This window comes from Nycticebus coucang, chromosome 13 (assembly GCF_027406575.1).
Source record: "Nycticebus coucang isolate mNycCou1 chromosome 13, mNycCou1.pri, whole genome shotgun sequence".
Classification (NCBI taxonomy): Eukaryota; Metazoa; Chordata; class Mammalia; order Primates; family Lorisidae; genus Nycticebus; species Nycticebus coucang.
This window is the reverse complement of record NC_069792.1, coordinates 40247080-40271017: the sequence shown is the minus strand read 5'-3', so window position 1 is coordinate 40271017 and position 23938 is coordinate 40247080.

Below are 23938 nucleotides of genomic sequence, written 5' to 3'. Positions count from 1 at the left end.
TTGTCTTTGAAGGTACGATGTGACTCTTGTGTGCAGCAAATATCTCGCCTGAGTTTTGTATCCAGTCAGCTAACCTGTGCCTCTTTAGAGGACAGTTTAAGCCATTCACGTTAATGGAGAGTATTGATAAGTCTGGTAAAATGTTGTGTATTGAGTTTTTTGAAAGTCCAGTGGACATTTTTAATCCTTTTGCCACCATGGAAGTTGGAGTTTGATCAAATTTTCTGAGGGAGTTTACTCTTGTGGTAGAGGATCGGGCTGGTCATTATGGAGGATAGGTCTGATAATATCCTGAAGAGCTGGTTTGGTTATGGCAAATTTCTTCAACATATGAATGTCATTAAAGTATTTAATTTCTCCATCATAAATGAAACTCTGTTTAGCTGGATACAGGACCCGGGGTTGAAAGTTATTTTGCTTTAGGAGATTAAAAGTCGATGACCACCCTCTTCTGGCTTGAAAAGTTTCAGCAGAGAGATCTCCAGTCATTCTAATAGTCTTCCCTTTGTAGGTAATGGATTTCTTATGTCTGACTGCTTTGAGAATTTTCTCCTTCATGTTAACTTAGTGAAGTTAATTATGATATGCCTGGGGGATGTTTTCTTGGGATTGAGTCATGCTGGGGTTCTGAAACTGTCTGCTATCTGAATTTCTGAATCTCTTGGCACGTCTGGATAATTCTCTTTCATAATTTCATGGAGAAGGGCCTCTGTGCCTAGGAAGGCCACTTCATCAGTTTCAGGAATTACAATGAGGGGGATATTAGCCTTCTTCGAATTATCCAAGATCTCTCTGAGAGAATAATCTGTTTTTACTTTCCATTTCTCTTCCTCTTTGAGAGTTTGGGAGTGTTCAAAGGCTTTGTCTTCAATGTCAGCAATCGTTTCTACTGCTTGCTCCACTCTGTTACTGAGGGATTCTACTGCACTTTTCAGATCTTGGCAAACTGCAAATTCTTGCTTCAGTGGGTCAAAATCTTTGGTCGTTTTGTCTTTAAATTTGTTAAATTCTTGAGACAATTTTGAATTTCTCCTCGAATTTCTAATTCCGAGTTTTGAATTGTTGCTCGAATTTCCAATTCCAAATTTTCCTCCACTTTATTACTCTTGTTTGCAACCTAAACTCTGAATTCGATTTCTGACATCTCGGCAAGTTGTTTATGAATGGGATCTTCAGTTACATCTGCCATATCTTTCCTCGGGGTGTTGATCTATTCTGGTTATTCATGTTACCAGAGTTTTTCCGCCAATTCCGCCCCATGATTGTTTTACACCGTTTGATTTTTCCCCTGGAGCTTTGTCGAGGACCCGTAAAGTGCTATGGCCTGACAAACCGGGGCCCTGTTTGGTGTGGTGGGGCTAAGTGGTTCTTTCTTGTTTTCAGCTGCTTTCTGGTTGACCCTAGTGATACAGTTACTCTGGGTTGAAGTCTCAGCTGTGGAGAAATAGCAGCAGTTAAGTCACCCCACCCCCCACAGGCAACAATTACAAAAGGAAACCTTCCTATAACCACACACCCAGGGCACCACCTGAATAGTCCTCAGGCGATTGGCTCAGTTCAAAAGGTCCAAATCAATCGTCTCAGTCAGCACCTGTCTCAGGTGGGAGAGTTTAAAAGGTCTCTGGCAACTGGATCACAGGGGTTTGGTGACTACTCTGATATGGCTTGCTCCAGTGCTGCGTGGAGTCAGGAGGAGCCACCCAGCAAATAGGTCAGTCTTGGAAGGTTGATGCCTCCTTCCCCACCTTGTACCTCTGTCACACCCAGTCACTGATAGCCCTGCAGTTGGCTGACCCAGTTTCCTGTAGTGAACAGATACTCCAGGGGTTTGCACCTGCCTGAATCACAAGGAAATCTATTTCTGCTGTCATTCTGCTGCGCTCTGCCTCTATCTAGCAGGAGGAGGTGAGGCCTGACAACCTCGGGCGCTTGATGGAGGCTGGGGAGTGTTCACTTAGTTCCAGCCCCGCCCCTGATTGATGTTACTGACAAAACAGAACAGAAAAACTTTGAGGGAATTTGTTCTGTTCCTGCTAAATTCCTCTGCAGAAGAGAAGCTGTTTTGAGTTCCCAGAGCCTGTGCCTCAGGCTCTGTCTTTGCTCCTGCAGGTTTGTATTTGGTTACCTGTCAGTTCTATCCTGCTGCCTTCCTTTGTCTATAGGCTGACGATCCCCTGAGGGCCGGGTGCGTCTTTGGCTCAGTAAAACGGTCCTCTGGGTCAGCCCCACCCTGGGAACTTCCCGGTTCTGCCAGTGAGTATCTAGTCCCTGCGCTCCACCAAGGTCGGTACCCCCTAAGGCAAATCCTTTACTCACGGGGCCTGCGTTTCCGTCCCAGATCTGTTCAGTGGTGGTTGCCACCTGAGTAGATGCCAGGCCTCCTCTGTTTGCGCAGAGAGACAGGGTATGTGGCTTCAGGATATCTGGGAGTGAGCCGTATTGTTGCTAAAAGAAGGCTGCTGCTCTGTGCCTCAGGGCACTGCTGCTTGGGTGTGGTTCCCTCTCAGCCTACAGTCCTGTCCTCACTCTTGTGCCCCAGAGTCAGCACTGACCAGCTGCAGTTTAGGCACTGTCCACATCCCTCGAGAAATCACCCAAGAATCTGGACTCCTGGGGGCCAGGCCTCCAGACGTCAGAGTGCGAGTGGAGGGGAGTGCTGGGAGCTCAGAGTTGCAGGCAGGGAATATACACAGTTTTATACAGTTTTATGCCTAGCAGGAGAATGCCTTGGTACCCTAATAGGGGAGGGAGGTCAAGGTTTTAGAGGGTTTCTCCCATAGAGTGTAGTGGGAGGACCTTTGAACTCTGCTTGTTTGTTTGTGGGGCACTCTGAGCTGTTCTCATGGGGGAGGGGACTCCTGTCCTCTTGGTGATGGATTTGGTACCTTTGGTTTGTATCCTTGTGGTCGCAGCTCGCCTCAGTGGGGTTGATGTGCGTTCTTCAACCTTCTCTCTTGGTGCAGCTCACATCCACCAGGTTACTTGCTCGGTGTGAGCCATTTGAACCCTTGAACTATAGTCTAAGGTTTATTTTCACTTTCATTTCTGTTTATTCCTTCTTTTTCAATTGCTCTAGCCATTTTCCTTAATATCCATAATTTTCTTTCATTCTATGATATCTGTATTTCCTTGTTCTTTATACTTTTGAAAAACTTATAAAGTTTGCCTTCTATGAAATTGATTTGACTTTCTTTTGTTTTGTTTCAAACAATTTCTAATGTAGGTTGAAGCTTAAAAATTGAATGCCTTCTAAATCCATCTTTATCTTGGCCTATTCCACTTCTTTTTTCATATCTTATTGTTTTAGCCTGATCCTGCCTTTCAGTCACATCACCCCACTGTACCCGGATGGCTCTCTACATTTCTTTATGGAGATGTCTACTTATAATTTATAGAAGATGTCAAATGTTAACAATGATTTTGCATCTGCTTTCAGTGATAATGTTGTTTCAAACATCATTCCACCTTCTGGATCATCACGATGGTATTTCCTTCTATTTGTTATGCATTATTTTTCCATAGATTCCTGTTGATTTCTCTTTATGTGTGAATCACAAAGTGTGAAGCAATTTATTGAATTTATCTTAACATAATAATGTTCTTGACTTCTCAGGTTTGTAGCTGGGCAGCTAGTTGGAGGGACTAGATTTAGGAACATTGGGTTTAGCGATTTTTCTTGATTAAACCCAGTTGCCCCTAGATGAGATATTTGTTTACCTTCACCTCACTGCACTGTCCCGTATCTGGCTTCCTTGGAATGCAGAAGCCATGATTTCACTAATTGCATTTCTTTTTTATACATCTGCTGCCCCTATTTTGTAATCTTTAAGATTTTGACCACAAATGCTTTAACTTTTTGAAATTCAATGAAGCTTCAATTATTTCTCTCTCTCTCTCTTTTTTTTTTTTTTTTGTTCAAAAAAAAATAAGAGCATTTATTGACTGACATAGTAGTCCAGAGATGAAATGAGTTTTAGAAATGGTGGATCTGGCAACTCAACCCTGCTTATTTTTTTAATTTTTTAATTTTTTGAGACAGAATTTTACTTTTCTGCCCTTAGTAGCGGACCATGGTATAGCTGACGGCAACCTCAAATTATTGGGCTCCTAGTGATTCTCACACAACCTCAAATTCTTGGGCTCCAAGTGATTCTTTTGTCTCAACTTCCTTGGTAGCTGGGACTACAGGCGCCTGCCACAATGCCTGGCTATTTTGAAGAGACAGGGTCTCCCTCTTGTTCAGGCTGGTCTTGAAATCCTCTGCTCACTGCCCTGCTGTAGACAGGGGACCACGCCCCAGCCCTCGGGTCTTGCGTCACACCCAGCAAGCTTCTGCTGGAGGGTTCTGTTGGTGTCAGGGAACATGCTCTTGCCTTCAGGACTCAGTCCATTCCTGGCAAGACTCTGCTCACAGGCCCAGCCCTGCCTACCGAGCTCAGTCCACACGGGGCAACCACTGTCCCACCGTGGGTTCTGCACCGCATCACACCAGGCATAGCCCAAACTCAGGGTCAATACCACCACTGGCTGTGCATGGTCATAACCAGGGCACTCTTCCTTCTCCCATCGAGTATCCCTTTTTTCTCATAACCTCTTATTCCCCTGGTACACACAGATTTCATCCTGATGTTTGGTGGTCAACACTATGCCCCAATCATTCAGGAAAAGACCAAACACTCTGCCCTCTGCAGGGGGCAGAACTTCAGACCGCCATGCTAGGTGGCAAGGGTAGACTGGGACTTTGGACTTGTGGAGGGAAATGTCTCTTCAATTTTATGTGTGGTGGTGTTGTGTGTAGGTTCATAAGTAGGACCTATCTGGAGAGGGAAATCTGGTTTTTAGTGGCTCTCTCCAACGAGGTAAAATGAGAGGACTTTTGTTCTCCGCTTGCTCGGACGCTGTGGTGGGCCTCCTACGTAGGGGAGGGGTCTCCTGTCCTCCAGTCAGTAGGCCTTGTATCTGTAATTTGTTTTTTTTTTTTTTTTTTTTTTGAATGTTCTTCCTTGGACTTACAGCTTGCTGAACTTCTTTCTTGGCTCAGCTCTCCACCGTTGGCTTCATAGTATCTGATTCTGTCCACTTTTCCTACCTCTGGTCCGGAGCCTCCGCCGAGGTTTGCAGTCAGGCATCTTCCTGAGCAGTAACCTTTATTCTTACACCTTCGTTGACGCCAGTGGCCACTTAAGGGAACAACTCCTAGATTTTCCTGGAGTATAAAAATTAGTGTCTCTGTAGTAGGAATGACTCCCTGAACCCTCTGCCACATTCTGCCCTACGGATATGGGATAATAAAAGTCTCTTCAAACTGTGTGAGCCCTGGGCTCACTCCCCTCTACCCTTTCTCACTCCTTTCTCCGCTAATAAAGTGTTCCCAATCCATGAACTGGCCTCCTCTTCCTTTTATAGACCCTTGCCCCAAAACTCTATCCCTGGTACGTTCGGTATGTTTATCAGTGGTATTTCAGAAAAACGCATTGTTATTGTAGGAGATGTCTGCGTGTATGTTGTTTTCCCTGAAGACCTTCCAGTGGGACAGCATGTGGTGCTGAAAAGGTGGTAATCATGATCCTGATCCTGTGTGTGCCTGCATCTGAGTATTTAACAAAAGAAAATTGTTGTTATTGTTTTGAGCCCGAGTCTCACTCATTCGCCTTAGGGTTGATTGCTATGGAGTCACAGTGCACAGCAACCTCAAACTTCAAACTCTCAGGCTCTAGGAATCTTTTCTTGCCTCAGTTTCCCAAGTAGCTGGGACTACAGGCACCTGCTACAATGCCTGGCTAGGATTTTCTATTTTTAGTAGCGATGGAGTCTCACTCTTGCTTAGGCTGCTCTTGAACTCCTGAGCTCAAGCGATCCACCAGCTTCAGTCTCCCAGAGTGTTAGAATTACAAGCATGAGCCACTGCATCCAGTCACAAAAAAACTTTAAAGGTCAGAAGAAAATCCTTTCTTAAGTTTTAAATGCTGCCTTTATTAGCCACGTTCTGTTGGACCTTTGGCAAATCACTTTGCCATTGATTACCTTCTTCAATTTTTTTAAATCAAAATGACTTTCATTTTTAATTCTATGAAATCATGACTGTGTATAGTAATACATTTATAGGGTACATTGTGCTAAACTGATATACAGGTTGCAAAGCTCACTTCAAACTTGTTAACATAACCAGCACCCGACTTGCTCATTTTTCATGGTAAGACATTTATGCTCCACACTGAATAGTTTTAACATGTACCATTGCATTATGTACAATAGATGAAGAAAATCGTAAAAGCAGAAAAAGTTTATAGAATAAAGATATAAAGAAAGAAAATACTTTTGTACAGTTGGGCTATGTAAACTTTTATTACAAAAAAGTAAGTGTGTTCACAAAATTCAAAGATGTACAAATAAAACAATACAGGAAGGTAAGGTTAATTTATTACTGAAGAGAGAATAATTTTAAATATAAATTTAGTGTAGCTAAGTGTACAGTATTTATAAAGTCTACAACAGTATATGATAATCCCCTAACCCTTAACATTACCCACTCCTTAACTCGCTGATTTACCCAGAGACTTACTTCTAATTTTGGAAGCTTCCTTCATGCTGAGTGTCCTGTGCAGGAATACCATTGAAAACAATCTCTTATACTGTATTTGTAGTCCACCTTTTCAAAGTTTAGACCTATTCAGACACACAAATACTTACTGTCACGATTGCCTACTATTTTCAGAACATGCTGTACAGATTTGTAGTCCAAAATCATTAGGCCATGTCCCACAGCCTGGGCGTGCAGCATGCGGTACCATCCAGATTTGAAAGGTGGGGAAACCAGCCTCAGGCCAATATGGCCCTTCAGAACCCCAGGTACGGTCCATTGATCAAATCCAAATTTCACAGAATAAAATCAAAATTTTTTTTTTTTTTGCAGTTTTTGGCCGGGGCCGGGTTTGAACCAGCACCTCTGGTAGATGGGTCCGGTGCCCTACTCCTTTGAGCCACAGGCACTGCCAGAGAATAATTGGCTCTGTAAAATTTGGATTCATTGAAAAAGTTGCATACAAGGATCAAGAAGGCCACAGGTTTCCCACCACATGAACATACATGTGTGTGTATAGAACCCTTAATCGTGCTAAATCACATTGATTTTATTAGTTCTGGTAAGAATACTGTTCAAGAAAGGCTCGTGTGACCAACTCCGGAATCCTGATTCCTGCTCTTTTCTGCTTTACCATTAGTGAGCAGGTCATGCTGCAAAGTTCCCATGTGCTTTCAGCTTTCTCGCAGCATCTTTCTTTAGCTGAGATTGAGAAAAGTGATTTAAATGTCTAGATATTTATGCTGAGCGTGGTGGCTCACACCTGTAATCACAGCACTCTGGGAGGCCAAGGTGGGTGGATTGCTTGATCTCATGAGTTGGAGAATAGCCTGAGAAGGATCAAGACTCCATCTCTACTAGAAATAGAAAAATTAGCCAGGTGTCCTGGCAGGCGCCTGTAATCTCAGCTACTAGGGAGGCTGAGGTAGGAGGATAGCTTAAGCCCCAGTTTAAGGTTGCTGTGACCTATGACACTATAGCCCTCTACCCAGGGTGATAGAGTGTGATCCTGTCTAAGAAATGAATGAATGAATGAATGAATGAATAAATAAATAAATATTGAAATGTTTTAAACATATGAAACCAAATAAAAACAATTTGCTGGCTGAACAAGATATAGTTCCCTGATGTAAAGTTTCAGGAGTGTTTATGTTTAATGCATTTGTATTGCATTTTTTTTTTTTGTAGAATAATTTATTTTGTGGCTTGGCGCCTGTAGCTCAGCAGCTACGCCGCGGTTACGTACAGCAGAGCTGGCAGGTTTGAACCCAGCCCAGGCCTGCAAAATAGCAATGACAACTCCAACCAAAAAATTGCTGGGCACTGTGGCAGGCTCCTGAAGTCCCAGCTACTTGGGAGGCTGAGACGAGAGAATCGCTTAAGCCCAGGAGTTGGAGACTGCTGTGAGCTGTGATGTCGTGGCACTCTACTGGGCAACGTAGTGAGACTCTGTCACAAAAAAGGAAATCTTTTCTTTTGTAAGATCATTACATATTTTAAAAATTAACTTTAATAAAAATCATAACAGAAAACTTGAAATGGTATACAGCAACTTTCACAATTTGCTCATGTATTTTCTGGTCCCTTAGGGACAGTTTTTACTTCATGATCTTGTCAAAAGAAAAAAAATAAAACAAGAAGGAATTAAGAGAGAAATCTAAAACTTATCGGAGCAGATGATCTGCTGTCAGTGGTATCATGGAAGGTGTATTCTTATTTTCTTTGAGGGATTTTCTTCGTCGTCATAATTTCAACCAATCATTACACCAAGGCTACATCAAAACACCTTCCTTGTTTATCCTACACATGACCATTTTTGAATTGGAGACATTCTCATTAAATATGGAAATTTTTCTTAGGGAACGTTTTCCTAAGTTGTGCAGTAAAATATCCTATAAGGATATCTTGCTTCATAGTTTAATAGAGTGAATACATAGAATGTCTATCAGAATTGATTAAATCTTCTACACTGTTCATAGGTCCACTTGAGATACATGTTTATTTTCCAAAGGGACAATTTCTGCATTTACACTATAATACATGTACATATTGCTGGGCTCCAGATTTGTATAATCTCCCTTTACAATCTGCTTCTCAGTTTCTCTCTAGAATGCTATGCAGTTAGAGAGATGGTTAGAAGACGTTCTTGTTCTCTCCGTGTCCCTGGGTTATTTGTGAAGTGATTGACTTACACTTCGACTATCCCTGCTTTGAAGTGACGGGCAATCACAATTATATGAAACTCAGACAATGACACTCTAGGGAAGGTGGTGACTCACACCTGTGCAGTTGCATTCCCCTGCCTCAGAGTGCTCTCAGGGATTAGAGCAGATGTGTTTATTTTTTCCACCAAGGAATTCATATCCCTTTAATACCAGAACATGGTAAACTTGTAGCTGTTTCAAACATCTGGTGGGCTTTTTGAATAACCTCATCAACTGGTATCATTCAGTGTTCTGTCTCCACCCCTTCTTGTGATTCTTCCACCCACAAGTCTGTGTGTTATCCAGAGGTGATAAGACACTGTGAGCTCTCTACGTTGTTTTCAAGTACACTTGATGAATTCCCTAGGATACAGAGGATAGCACGATCCCCACTGTGCACGTATTCGACTGGGGGACCGAATGGAAAAACACACAGGACTTGTCTAGGGTGACCTTCAAGGTCAGGAAGGGAGATTGAGAGCCAGCCCTGTCTCCACAGGGTGGGGGACCGTGCACTGAAGGGGCTGTGTTTGTATAACAGTGTACAGGTGAGGAGTAGACATAGTGAAGAGGGTGAGGGCCAAATGTGGAATCTTGGAAAAGTGACCTCACTTCCTTCGTGACAGACCCCAACAGAACTTAGAACCCTTGGTAGCCAGGAACCCACATTCTAGACACAGACCTGTGTCTGGCTCATTTTGTGGGATACGCTCAAGAGAGGAGGATGTTCTCGTGTTGCGTCACACCTTCTCCTAATCCTCATGTCCGGAAAGCCCGAAGTGGGTGCCTTGTCCGAATTGGCCAATGTTGGCGCTCCCTCTACTCCCGTTGCCTGCGGAGACCTGGCAGGGGCCATCTACAGGTAACACAGGGCAGCCCCAGGTTGTCTCTTGCAGGCAAGGTCTCACCTGTGAGCCCATCTGGGGAGATCCGCACGCCTCATATCACTATGTTTGGGGAAGGAAGAGACAAGGGGACCCCCACTGAACAGGAGCAGGGTATCACCTATGGGAATCCTGGTGGGGCTGTCATGTTGATACCTCAGAACTCCAGGTCCTGGCTGTTGGGACAGAAAGGTGAGTGTCAAGGACAAGTTTGTCTACTGAGATGTCATCCCTAGACATCCAGCTGTCATCTGTCTTCTTCCCTGGTGGGAGGTCTGTTCAGACGTCCCACTGTGTGTGTGTTCTGGGGAGCAGAATCTCCCAGGGGTTTTCCCCTGTGGAGAGTGCCAGGCAGCCATTGATGCCTCTTCCCCCGGCATGGGGCCTTCCATTTGCAGAGGTGCGTGGGGATGCAGGACCTCCGTGAGGAGTCCATGGAGGACTCCACACAATCTCTGATCGCAGATGAAGACCAGGTGCACCAGTCTATGGACTACGGCCATCGCCAGACTGGGGTGAGAATGGGCACAGAGGGGGTCCCCACAGACCCAAAGAGGGATGCCCCAGGCTCTCTCCTCGGCAGTTTTCCCAGTTGAGTGATCCAAAATCTCCTCTCTAAAGAATCCAGCCATCGTGTATCCCCAGGGCAACTTGGTAAGATGCATCAAAACTGCACACATACTTGTGGGGATAACGGAGAAAATGCTTCCTGTAGTTTTCACTTTACACGAGTCCAGGGAGAGCTCCCAATGTGGCTGCTTCTCTCACAGCTTAAATCCGGCCCAGGGGTCTCCTGGAGAAGGCAGGCAGTTCCCTTCCCGGCCAGGCCTCTCCAACACTAACAGGCACTGTACACCAGGGTGGCTAAACAAAATGGGAGGGGTCACACACAGAAGGAGACAAAGCTGCTGCCTGCTCTTGTCTGCAACGTGCCATCTCTAGAATAGATCCTTGTAGCCCCAGCGGGCAGAAGCTCTGCCCTCGGTCTTGGCCATTTTCCCTCAGGGAGGCCATTTCCCGCTGCTGCCCAGCCTTTCAATGCCCATGGAGCCTGACTGGACACAGTCCTATTTCTCAGTCAGCCATGCTGCAGGGAATAAATGGAGGAGATTTGGTGGGATAAATGGAGGAGAGAAAGAAAGGAGAGAGGAGACGCTGCTTCAGGAATACCCACCTTACCTTTATGCCCAAAGTCCACTCCTTAAGTAAGGAGTATATTGCTTTACATCTAAATAGAAATCTCTAGGCCTTAGCTTTATTTGGGGAAATGGAAGACATCCTTTCAATTATAAACAGCTCAGACATTGTAAAGTCTGCTGTGTACCAAGTGGCTGGGACAGTTCGGGGAGCTGGCTGAACTTAGCCCCAAGGCCGAAGGGCTCCTTCAATAGAAATTGACTTCCTCTCAGTACTGGATGCTGGAAGTCCCACGTGACGCTGCCGGCTAGGGAGGTCTCTCAGAGGCCTCTCTCCTCGGCTTCTGTGGCCACGTTTCATCTCCGCATTCACAGAGAGGTCCTCTGTCAAACCTGTCTGTGTTCTTAGCACCTCCTCTTATAAGGACACCAGTCATATGTTATCAGGGACATGTAACTACAAGGACCTTTTGTCCTAATGCAGTCACATTCTGAGGGCATCAGACATGAGGGTCTGAATTCCGGCCCATGACATGTGCTCAGGTGGGCTCCCAGGAAGGGGGTGCTTGCCAACAGTTTACACTAGAGAGTTGTATTGGCTGCGATCAGTATAACTTCCAGACTTGCTGTGGCACGGACAGGTTAGCAGTGGTCTTTGAATGTCACACTGCTCTGTAGCCAGCCTCCCTGGTGTTAATGTTGTTTTAAGTGTTTTTCAATGTAGGTTTGGTGGGAAATGCAATCACATCATTGCTGTCATTTCCAGTTTTGTGATTGACACCTGAGAGCCACATTTCAGTGTCTTCATACCTATTTGGGATTTCTCTCCCCTGAGTCACTTGCTCAGCCCTGTGGCCCTGTAACAAGCTTTCTTCCAATCTGGGGTCTCATAGCATTTGCCCCTATGCCAGGCCCAGTGTTGCTGAGGCTGTTTCTCAGGAATCCGTTCAATGTAACAAAGACAGACTCTGACATTGTTCTCAGTAGAGAGCTTTCTCCTGGGACGTCTGGTCCCGGGAATGGTCTCTACAGAGAGGGGGAAAACAGGCTGGCCCAAGACACTCGCCCCAAGTGAGAGCAGGCTGAGTCTCTGTGAGCTTAGAGGGAAAATCATGGAGGCCTCCCTGAGAGGGCCGCAGACATGTCCCAGATGCTGGTGACAGCCAGGTGATATCCCAGAGCCTGAGTTTTCTCATTTGCACAGGGAGGGCCATTTGGGGACTCACTGCACAGTGCTCCTCATCCATGGTGTGTGAGCAGGGAATTGTTGTTCTGCCTAACAACCTCCCTGAGGCAGCCTGGAAGGTGTCAGTGGTGTCATGCAGCTCTTTGTGCCCATCACGTTGTAGGTGAAAAGCGTAGAATCGTGGACACCCCTGACTTCGAAGGGCACGAGTCTCTGGAGGGCTGGAGCTTCCTGCATTGAGGATCAGAGCCCATTCTCTGGAGGGTCAGGGTCACTGACTGTGTGTCTCTCTTTGTCCATGCTAGAATAGAGATGAGTCTCGATTGGTGGTTTCCCTGAGGAGAGCACCTGGCTGCCATCGAAGGCTCTCGGCCCGACGTCGGGGCCTCTCTTTCCAGAGCTCCCTGGAGGTAATCCAGGAGGAGCCGCTGGAGGAGTCCGCGGCTCTCTCTTTGGATAAAGAACTGATGCAGCAGGCCCCTGACCGTGGCCAGCGCCAGCCTGGGGTGAGAATGGGCGCAAAGGGGTCTCCACAGACCCAAAGAGGGATGCCCCGGGCTCTGTCCTTGGCTGTTTTAGCCCTTGAGTGACCCACAGTCCACTCCCTAAATATTCCGGCCTTGTGTCTCCCCAGTGGCAACTTGGTAAGAGGCACGTTCACTACTCAGTAGTTGTGGGGATGTCAGAGAAAATGCTTCCTTTAGTTTTCACTTTACACTAGTCCAGGGATAGTTCCCCATGTGGTTGCTGCTCTCACAGCTTTAATATGGCCCAGGGGGTCTCCCGGAATAGGCAGGCAGTTCCCTTCCCAGCCAGGCCTCTCCAACGCTAACAGCCAACACTAAACCAGGGGGTCTAAACAAAATGGGAGGGGTCACACACAGAAGGAGACAATGCTGCTGCCTGCTCTTGTCTGCAAAGTGACATCTCGGGAACAGATCCTTGTAGCCCCACCAGGCAGGTGCTCTGCCCTCCGGTCTTGGCCATTTTCCCTCAGGGAGGCCATTTCCCACTGCTGCCCAGCCTTTCAATGCCCGCGGAGCCTGACTGGACACAATCCTATTTCTCAGTCAGCCATGCTGCAGGGAAACTGCTGTGTCCCAATTGGCTGGGACAGTTCGGGGAGCTGGCAGAACTTAACCCTAAGGCCGAAGGGCTCCTTCAATAGAAATTGACTACCTCTCAGTTCTGGAGGCTGGAAGTCCCACGTGACGCTGCCGGCTGGGGAGGTCTCTCAGAGGCCTCTCTCCTTGGCTTCTGTGGCCACGTTTCATCTCCGCATTCACAGAGAGGTCCTCTGTCATGCCTGTCTGTGTCCTTAGCACCTCTTCTTAGAAGGACACCAGTGATATGTTATTAGGGACATGTAACTAGAAGGACCTTTTGTCCTAATGCCGTCATGTTCTGGGGACATCAGACATGAAGTTATGAATTTCGGCCCATGACATGTGCTCAGGTGGGCTCCCAGGAAGGGGGTACTTGGCAACTGTTAAGTATAAGCTCCAGACTTCCTGGGGCACGGACTGGTTAGCAGTGGTCTCTGAATGTCGCTGCTGCTCTGCAGCCAGCCTCCCTGGTTTTAATATTGTTTGAAGTGTTTTCCAATGTAGGTTTGGTAGGAAATGCAATCACATCATTGCTTCCATTTCCAGTTTTGCAACTGACACCTGGGAGTCATATTTCAGTCTTCCCTATACATTTCTGCATACCTATTTGAGATTTCTCCCCGCTGAGTCACCTCCTCAGCCCTGTGGACTTGTAACAAGCTTTCTTCCACCCTGGGGTCTCACTGCATTTACCCCTATGCCAAGCCGAGAGTTGCTCAGGCTGTCTCTCAAGACTTCTTTTAAAGTAACAAAGACAGACACTTGCGCGGTTCTCAGTGGAGAATCCTGTTCTAGGACGCATGGCCCTGTGCATGGTCTCCACAGAGAGGGGGGAAACAGGCTGGGTCAAGACCCTCTCCCTGAGTGAGAGCGGGCTGAGCTGCTGCAAGCTTAGGGGAAAATTCATGCAGCCTTCCCTGGGAGGGCCACAGCTCTGACCCATGTGCGGGTGACAGCCAGGTGACATCCCAGAGCCTGAATTTTCTCATTTGCACAGTGAGGGTCATTTGGGGACTCAAGAGCACTGGGATCTTCATTACAGCGTGTCTGAGCAGGGGCATTCTTTTTCTGCCTAACAAGCCCCCTGAAGCAGCCTGCAGGGTATCAGGGGTTTCATGCAGCTCTTCGTGCTCATCACATTTTACGTCCTAAGTGTAGAATTAGGGACACCCATGACTTCTAAAGGCACAAGTCTCTGAAGGGCTGGAGCTTCCTGCATTGAGCATCAGACCCCATTCTCTGGAGGATCAGGATCACTGACTGTGTGTCCCTCTTTGTCCCCGCTAGTATGGAAATGAGTCGGCCGTCTGCTTTACGGAGCTGCAAGTGAGGACCTCCCGGCCAGCCACCTGGGACATGCTGGTGAGCTCCCTGGTGCCAGTCCTTTCGGCACAAAACATCTGCTCCATGACCTCCCAGGGCTCCTACCACGACATCAACACCATGGCACGGTTCCTAGAGAAACTGGTCAGGAGGTGAGTGGCCAAGGCACAGTGCTGCCCCCACCTGCCAACTAGGTCTGTGGGTGTCATTCAGTTCCCCTGAGCCTCGCTTCACTCCTCTGAAAAGTGGAGTGGTCAGAGGATTACATTTATGAGGTTTTGGAGGAAAATCAATAGAATAAGAGGTGGCAGCTGGGTCCCTCGCTCCTGGCTCTGTGGAGAGGCTTCAGCGGCTGCTGTCGCTGTTCACATTTACCATCTGTCTCCTCACAGAAGGCGCCCTCTGCCTCACACCTCAGTAGCCCATACGTCTGTGTCCCTTTGTGGGAAAAGCACAGAGAGAGCAAACCTGGTCCCACTCGCAGAGCTTTGAGTTTCCTTCCACCTTGTCCCCGTCCTTGAGAGAACAGGGGTTTCCTGGGGCGGGGAAAGAGTCCCGAGAACCACTTAGATATCTGCCAAGGTTCTGTCGGAGTCATTCAGTAACCAGCTGGTTTTGCAGGCATGTTCTAGAAACTTAATTTAATGAACAAAGAAGATGACAGTCTTTGGGCTGCAGTTCTGTGCAGGCAGTCAGGAAGTCAGAGCAGACACGAGGAGGTAACGTCCTCCTCCTTGAGGACCACCCAGCATCTTCTATGCACAGAGAAAGATCCCAGATTCTGGGATTTTTCCATCACGAACCCCATGAGTAACTCAAAAGGCATGCTTGTGGTCCAAGGAAAGAACTCCTTTTCCACTCAGAGTATGGGGATCTGTGGGACTGTGGCTGGGGAAACAAAACAGAACCTGGGTCTCAGCCACTTGAGGATGCTCATGAGAGGGCTAAGGTCAGGGGATTTCAAGGAAGAAATGAGTCGGTTAGAGCTGGCGGGGGTTGGCAGTTCCCTGCAGAGACGAGAAGCGGGGCTCAGAGCTGCCCCTGAGGGGCCCATCCTCAGCACAAGTACCTTCCCAGCTCTTCCTGTCTCCTCCAGCCCACACCCCCTCCCCGACCACAGCAGCAGGAGCCCACACTGGTGTGATGATGAGCACCCTGCTGACCCTCCGGCCTCCAGTCACAGCCCTGAGGGCTCAGGGGTGCAGAGGTCCTTGCGGTTGATCTGCAGTGACAATGGCAGGGGGAGGGCGAGGCCCACAATAGTGTGTCCAATCCTGATCCATGACCAGTTCTGTCCCTGCCAGGGCAGCAGAGACAGCCAGGGAAGTTCAGCCTGTCCTCTAGACTGGAGGAGTAGGCCCAGGGACACATAAATACACAGGACTGTCCTGGGAAGGGTGTCAGAGGAAAAGCCAGGCCTCTGACTCAGGTTCCGCTTGTCATCCCCAGAAGCACCTCTTCCATCTACGTCTCCTGGCCAGATGGATGCCCTGTGTTCTGCGACAAGAATGTGAGCATTCAAAGGCTCAGGTTTGAGGTGGCTGACATACAGGTCACCGTGTCCACATCATACCTGGGGCATCAAGCCACCATCGCGCTTGCTTGGCTGTACCAATTCAGGCCCATTGGCACAAACCCAGAGGGTGGGATGGCAGCAGTTTACCAGCTTCAGAAAGGTAGCGTTTGGGGCTGAAATTCTCTTTGTCATGGGGAGGTAATGGTGTGTTTGGATAACCCAGTAGGGAGTGACAGATGCGGCTGACTTTATCTCCTTTTCCATCTCCTGCTCAATCTCCAGAACAACAGGCAATCCCAGTGCTGGCCATAGAACCAGCACCAGCGCCAGCGGATCTGGGCGAGCAGAGGCCTGCTCTGGAGCCAGGGGTGCCTGCATCCCTGGATCTCCCAATGTATATGGAGCCAGCTCCAGGGCCAGGCTCAAGGGCAGCACCCTGGACAGAGCCATCTGGAAAGCCAGTGAAAACTGGCAAGGCACAACCAAAGGCAATCGTAGGCCTCAGCCAGCCCAGGACTGTGCCTGAACAAATGCTGCACAGGGCGGGGCCGTCTAGCATCCTGGCGTACACAGGGAAACAAGTGGCTGAGCAGCTCACGCTGCTGGATGCGGTGAGCAGCTGCTCAAACCCCTTCCCTGACCAGAGGCCAGCGATCTGGTCCCACCCTGCTGCACGGCTTATGAGCCAGGCCAGCTGTTTGAGTTTCTTTCTGTATTTACGGTCCCTGTGTCTGTGGCAGCTACACACATCTGCTGGGCACATCCCATGGGAGGGGACAGAGTACAGGGTGGGGGCCTGGCCCACTAGATGCAGGGGTGGCCCACTTAGCATGCCGCCCCGGCTGCTAAGCCCCCCGCCCGGGAGGCCTCACCAGCCTCAGCAATTACTACACATCTGGCACAGACTCCATTTCAGACCAGACACCCGCACTGAGACCCTGGATGTGGCTGCCACGGGCCACGTGCGTCTCAACAGAAAGAAGGCCTGGCACAAAGGTGGCCTCAGGAAGGGCCGGGCTGAGCACCTTGCGGAGTGTGGGCTCCTGGAGGCCGGCCTGGGGGAAACACCACGTGCTGTTCTCTCCTTGCCCGGCTCTATGCATTTCGCGCCCTCCGTGAAAGGGGAATGAAACCCGGGGCTCCGACTACTCTGGGAGAGCCAATGCCAAAGCTGAGAATCTGGTCACCTGCCTGAGTCAAGGGGTGACTTTAGACTCAGAGCTGCCCTGGGCGGTGCCCATGTGGATCTTTCTTCCTCCCCAGGAGCAATTTAAGAAGCTGCTGCCGTGGGAGTGCCTGGACACCTTTTTGATTGAGCTGGACGGGATGGACATAGCTCTGGTGGCACCCACAGTCGGCGCTGCCTTGATTCACTTCGATACTGTGGTGTATTTTGTGATAAGCACGTGCTTGGAGACCCGGACCATGAAGTCCCAGGACAGGGCCAGGGTGCTGGAGCTTTGGATACAGGTGGCCAGGGTAAGCTGTGGGAGGGCCTGAACAGGGCCAGGGTGCTGGGGCTCTGGATCCAGGTGGCCCCGGTAAAGCATGGGAGGCCCTAGGACACTCGTTCTCTCCTCTGTCCGATGTCAAATTTGCTGAACAGAGTCCAAGCCCCTCAACAGCCCCCAGCCCCGTTCCTGTCCGGGGCACACTGACCTTGACTTCCATGCCCAGTGTTGGTGCGCCCTTTGCGCCTGGACACCGACGTTGGGTTGAACTGTAATTGTCCTCCCAGAGTGTGAAACTCACTGGGGCCCAGACTGCTCTCCTGTGCCTCCCTGGGCCTCTGCCTCCCCACAGAGGAAAGGTCAGCACAGGGGGCACAGCTCGGGCAGTGGGGCTCCAACTCCCCACCTCACGGTGCATCCTCTTCCCTCCCCAGGAGTGTCATAAGTTGAGCAACTACTCATCTTTGCATGGCATAGTCACAGCCCTGAAGGCTGAGCCCATCCATAGTCTCCAGGAAACCTGGAGAGCAGTATCCAGGTGGGTGGGCGTGTGTCTCCTGAGCTGCACCCAGCACCTCTCCCGGGTCTGCCATGCTCCCTCCCTGCACTGGGAGGGGAGGGGAGCCCAGCACCTCCGGAGGCAGGAATGGGTGGCCTGCCAGGGTCTCTCAGTCCACTGGGTGTTAGCACCGAACGTCTAACTCAGCACCAAGTTTTCTTCACCGTTGGGCACGGGCCTTTGCCACATTGGAGATATTCCCATGTCTAGCGCACATCTAAACTGAGAAAGTGAGCTGCCCAGTTGACATTGGGCTGGGCCAGATGAACAGCAGGTCAGCGCCCGCTCCAGTCCTGTGGAGCCTCTGGGAATCAGGAGCCCAGAGGAAACACAAATCCTGCTGGTTTGGATCCTTTTCATTCCCAGTTCAAGGAATGTGAACTCGCCCTCCTCCCCGCTACTCCCTGATTTATCCGACTTTCTTTCCCCTCTGCAAAGGGAAAGCGCGAGAGCGTATAAAGAACTGTGCGCACGCGATGACAGGATGACCCGGGAGAAGCTGATAAAGGTACAGGGGGGCTGGGGCTGGGGGCAAATGTTTAGAGGGCAGGGAGAGGGGAATTTGGAAAGGGTACCGAACCGGGTGATTTTTGGTTAATTTTCTAACTCAACGTTTACCTGAAAAGTACCAGTCGCCAGTCCTGTTCAGAAGAGAGAAGGGGCTTTCCTGGCTGTTCATCAGGGACGAGCTGGATAATTAGCACGGCTCTGGCTAATATCCATTGCATTGGTCCCTCTGGTTATGTAGCTTCCACCAGCCGATGGGGAAATGTCGTGGTGGTGGTGGTGGCTTCTTTCTTTCCCAAAACCAGCCAGAAATTCTCCAGAAAGCCGGGCCTCTATTGCTGGTGTGTGGTGTGGGCAGCTGGGGCAGGGTCTCCAGACAAACGAGGGGCTGAGCTGCATGCCCCAGTAACACAGCAAGTGGGTGTAGGACACAGGGCTGGGTCTAGAACCAGAGCTCACTGAGTGACTGTAGCACCTCACCAGCTGACTGTGTCCAGGTGTCCACAGTGCGAGGTCAGGGTCCTGGGAGTAGCTGAGTGAGGGCAAAATAGTCTCACTGACCTTGTCCTGACCCTGGCAGCTGGGGATCTCCAAGCTGGCCCGCAGGGAAAAAAACCCTCAGAGAGCCCAGATGAGGCAGCAGAAACGGAAGGTGAGCCTCCTTTGGTGTGGGTGGGGAGGGCCACTGGGACGGAGGGCAGGGCCTCCCCCCCAGCTGGAGTCTCCCCATCAGGAGAGCAAGGGCCTCCTACTAGGCCCTCCTTCCTGTAGCTGGTGCCTGAAATGCCCTCAGCAGAGGGCCCAGGACAAAGGCCTGGAAGAGCTGGGCTCAGCATGCCCTACAGGAAGGGTGGGGTCTGGGACCACAAGGCATTGTGACCTGTGAACATCCCAGGCTGTAGGTGACCATGGGTGCAGCTGGGGGAGGAGAGGGATAGAATGGAAGGAGGAAGCTGAAGGTGTCTGGCTGCTCCAAGTCAGAGATCTTGAGTAGAGGTCAAGGGGTGGGGTGTGAGATTCCGGACAACAGAACGGGGAAGGCCACTTGCAGGTGGGTGCTCATCACCACTCCCACCCCAATGACACAGGGCGTCATTCCCTTTCTTGGAATCTTTGTCGATGACCTAACTCTGCTGCAGAAGTGGACGCAGAATAATGTGGCTGTGAGTGAGCCTAGGGCTGGCACACTGGGGACCAGAATCCTAAGGCTGGGGGGAGACATTCCTGGATGGAGCCCTGAGAACTCAGCACTCAGCAAAACTGCTCCCAGGCAGCCCTGTGAGCTGGGGTATCAGGCCCGACGTCAGCCTCCAGTCCCTGCTCCCAAGGCAGAAGCTGCAGAGCTGCCTGACTGCTGAGCTGCCCGAGTGTCTGGCTGAGCTGGACTCAGCCTCTCCCTCAGGTGCTGCCCACGGGAGGAGTTGAAATTGGCCCCTCCACACTCAGGCAGCTCCCATGTGGCTCCAAACTCTCTTTGTGTGCAAGGAGATTTTGTGTGCCCCTACTTGTCATGAGGAAGTGTTGGGTCACAGGGCCCCTGAGCATCAGGGGGAGCCCGCACGCTCCCTTCATCACAACCCACAGCGTGATGTGGGTGCAAGTGCCTTGTGCGCAGGTCCCCTGGCCACTGAGCCTGGATGACACGCAGCAAGGGAGCCCAAGGAGGGGGGAGTCATGGCTGGGGGGCCTCTCTCCCGGGCATTGGCTGTGCCTTGCACGGAAATGTGCTCAACATAACAAAAAGGGGAAGGTGGGCAACTGGGGGCCTCTCTCTGGGGAAGCACAACATGTGGAAGTCAGAGACTGCCCTGGGAGGACATTCCCTGGCTGCATCCTCCACATCGTAGATTTCCTGGGAGGGTTTGACGTCAGGGAAGGGGCAGTCCACCCCATGAAACGTGCAGGATGGGAATGAAAACCAACTCCTGGAGAAAGGCAGTTGACATCCAACTCTGAGGACAGACTGGGCCTTCAGAGGATGGGAGGGGAGAAGGGAACCACTCCAGAGAAAGGCGCCAGAGATGGGCCCCTTGCCCTCCCCAGCATGGCCCCTTCAGAGTCTTCCCCCCGGCCCAGTCAGCATCCATCCTTCTCCATGGCTCCAGGCCTTCAAGATCGTCCAGCAGCTGCAGTTGCTGCAGGTGACTGCCAATAATTTCTGTTTTCAACCGGACAGAGACTTTCAGTCCTGGTTCCAAACCATGAAGCCACTGGACCAGTACAATATGTGAGTGCCTGCAAAGGTTGGTGGAGGGTAGGGGGACCTTTGTGCATCCCTGCTCAGGACTCTGTCTGGTGGCCAGCTGCAAAGAGCCTGTGGCCGTGGTTCCCTGGTCACCAACAGTCCCTGGGGCATGGTGACTGCTGAGCACCGGGTGTCCAAGCCTGCCAGGCAGACCCTGGGCGGGGGACCTGAATTTTGTTCCTGGTGGCCTCATAGCTGCCTCTCTGTCCTGCAGCCACAACTTCTCCTGGGAGCTGGAGCCACCATTTCAATAGGCCAAAACAACATCAAGGCCAAGGAGACCTGTCCTGGGACTGTGTCCACATTTGAGCTACTTTTATTTACTCTCCCCTGCCACTCCCTTACACCCCCCTGGAATCCTGTTCATTTACTCCACCCTGACACTCCGTTTTCCTGTCATCTATATCCCTTATTCCTTGCTCCTCATCCCTGGCTTTCACTTAAATAAATGCATGTTCCATATTGTTATCAGTTTTCTTCATGATTTTTCTCTATAGCTGTCGTGGCTAGTCTGTATCATTTTGAGAGTGTGCTCTGTGAACGCATGGATGCCACAGACATGAAACTCTTCATGATCTGAGGCTGTCGCTTATCTATGTGAACTCAAGGGAGCTGTGTGGAGCTCCATCTCTCCTGTATAGAGTTTCTGCAAAGACCACCTCATGAATGACATCTGGAGGATTGTCTCGTATCTGCTTTCAAAAGGCTTCCTAATTCTTTTTGTCCTTCTACACTTCGTGGCATGGATTTAGCACACTTCCAAACTAACTTCGTGCCACCAGTTTCACCCTGATACCAACACCGGACAAAACACCACTTGATCTTTACTACTAAAGGTGGATGTGTTTCACCACAAAGGTCTTCATCCTCATTCTCCACTCATGCTGGCTGAGCAGGGGGAGGAAGAGGAGAGGTTGGTCCAGCTGAAAAGGGTGGCTGGCAAAAGGGGTGCACGTAGGTTTCTCTATGGTGGTAGAGTTTGTCCTGCCGACTCCACTCTGGAGACGCAGACGGCCTGAAGGGTTATGAAAATGCCAGAACAGATGTGTTTTTTAGAGTTCAGTTGTCATAGAACAATAGACTTGGAGGAGATGACCATCAATAACAGCTAAATTGGTGCTGCCCAAGCCACATTTTCTGGACCCGAGGACCATCCTACACTATCGTGGCTCAGATGGTCTGGATTAGACTAGTAGTAATTTCTTTTCTACTCCTATTGATTAGTTTGCTAGCAGCAGCACTACCCTAAACTTACACTACCTGGTGTTTCTCACTAGCTCCTCCATGTGCTTGAAGCATCTTCTGTTGTCATTTGACTTTAGAGTACTAATGATTTTAATTCCTCCTCACCACAATTTGAGGGAATGTGTGTTGGAGAAACTTCACTTTTGATAAAAAAAATTTTAGATTCTCTAAAGAAGGTTTTAGTCTCCTTCCTCGTGGTAGTGTTGGAGGAGAGTACAGACTCCCGTGGTTTGTTCTGTTTCTTCCTTCTAGTTTTTTCTGAAATGTGTAATGGAAGGTAATGGTAAGGCGGGATTCTAGCACCAGACTCTCCGGATTCTCTCCCAGCTCTGTGACTTACTCTTTGTGAGTCCTCGGGAATATTATTTAAGCAATGGCTCCTTTGCCTTCACTATGAAATGAAGATTGTGTTAATAAAATTGCTGTGGGCATTAAAAGGGTTTGTATTTGTAAAGTGCTTTATAATGCGGTTGGCACATTGTGTCACCCTTATAATTACATACAGTCATACAAGTAGTTCTCATTTAAAATTTGTGGTTGTTAAGTAGTAATGTTGTTTTAAAAATATGAGTCCTATTTTTCAGCTCAGAGAGGCTTAAGAATAGATTCTTTAAAAAAGGGAGAGGCTTTTTTGGCTCAAGGAGTAGGGTGCTGGCCCCACATAATGGTATGGCAGCTTCAAACCAGGGCCTGGCTAAAAACTGCAAGAAATAAATAAAGAAAGAAATAAAAATAAAAAAGTGAGAGGCTTCAGGTGAGACAAAGATTTGGCTGGGCACAATAGCTCATGGTTGTCATCCTAGCATGCTGGGAGGCTGAGGTGGGTGGATTGCCTGAGCCTGGGAGTTGGAGACCGGTCTGAGCAAGATGGAGACCTTGTCTCTATGAAAAATAGAAAAATTAGATGGGCAAATGGTAGGTACCTGTAGTCACAGCTATTGGGGAGGCTGAGGCAAGGGGATCAGATCATTGAAGCCCAGGAGTTAGGGGTTGCTGTGAGCTCTGACACCACAGCACTGTAGCCTGGGGCAACCATGTGAGACTGTCTAAAAAACAAGAAAACCTACAGACGTGTGCCATCCTCAGTGCACCACCCCATGCATTCTTTTCACTTGCCACCTCTTCCCTAGCACAGCTTAGCGGCTACCCCAGAACTTATGGCCATGTCAATGCCTATGCAATCTTTCAGTTTAGTTGACCTCGTGGCTACAGGTACCACCCCTGCTTTACCTTGTGAAATAATCGGAATCCCACTAGTGCTTTCCTAGGGGGCACTGCCGCTCACCTCTTGCAGCAAAATTATCGCTGAGTTTTCAAATGAAGGAAAAACCCCCACAAGTTTGTGCCTATGTAACCAACAAAACTTCTAAACGGTGCATCAAAGACCAGGGGGCCTCAGTGTGTACATGCAGTTGGGTCCAAAGACGCTTGAGGAGCTATACAGTGGTTGCTGTGAAAAGGGAGCTTAACTTTAAGGTTGTATACTGTGGTGCATTGAGCATTTCAAACCCACTACAGTAACATCAGTTTTGTTTTGTTTTGTTTTGTTTTTTATTCAGTGAATTATACAACATCCCTCACAGGAATCAGCAGGAATGGAAGATAAAGAGTTCCTAAGACAACATTCAACACACACATAACTTTTTAGAAGCGTCATTGCATATAAGGTTTTTTAGAAAATATTTCACTTGCTCCTTTCCTCTGTTTTTTAAAAAGTCATTTGTAATGGCCATTTTCTCACCCCTCTGTTTTCATAAGTGCCAATTGTAAGGTTGTTGTAAAGGTTCCTTCTTGTAAATATTTCTGACAATAGTGGCTATCAATGATCTCTAATCTTATCTCATCGATGATTCAACTAACGCACTGTAAGGAAATCTGTGACAGAGACCTCAGGACACAAGAAATTTGAAATTATTTTATTTTATGGAATATTGCAATTGTATGAATTTGAATATCTAGAGGAATGCACACATAAGGTTAGCCAAAGAGAGAAATA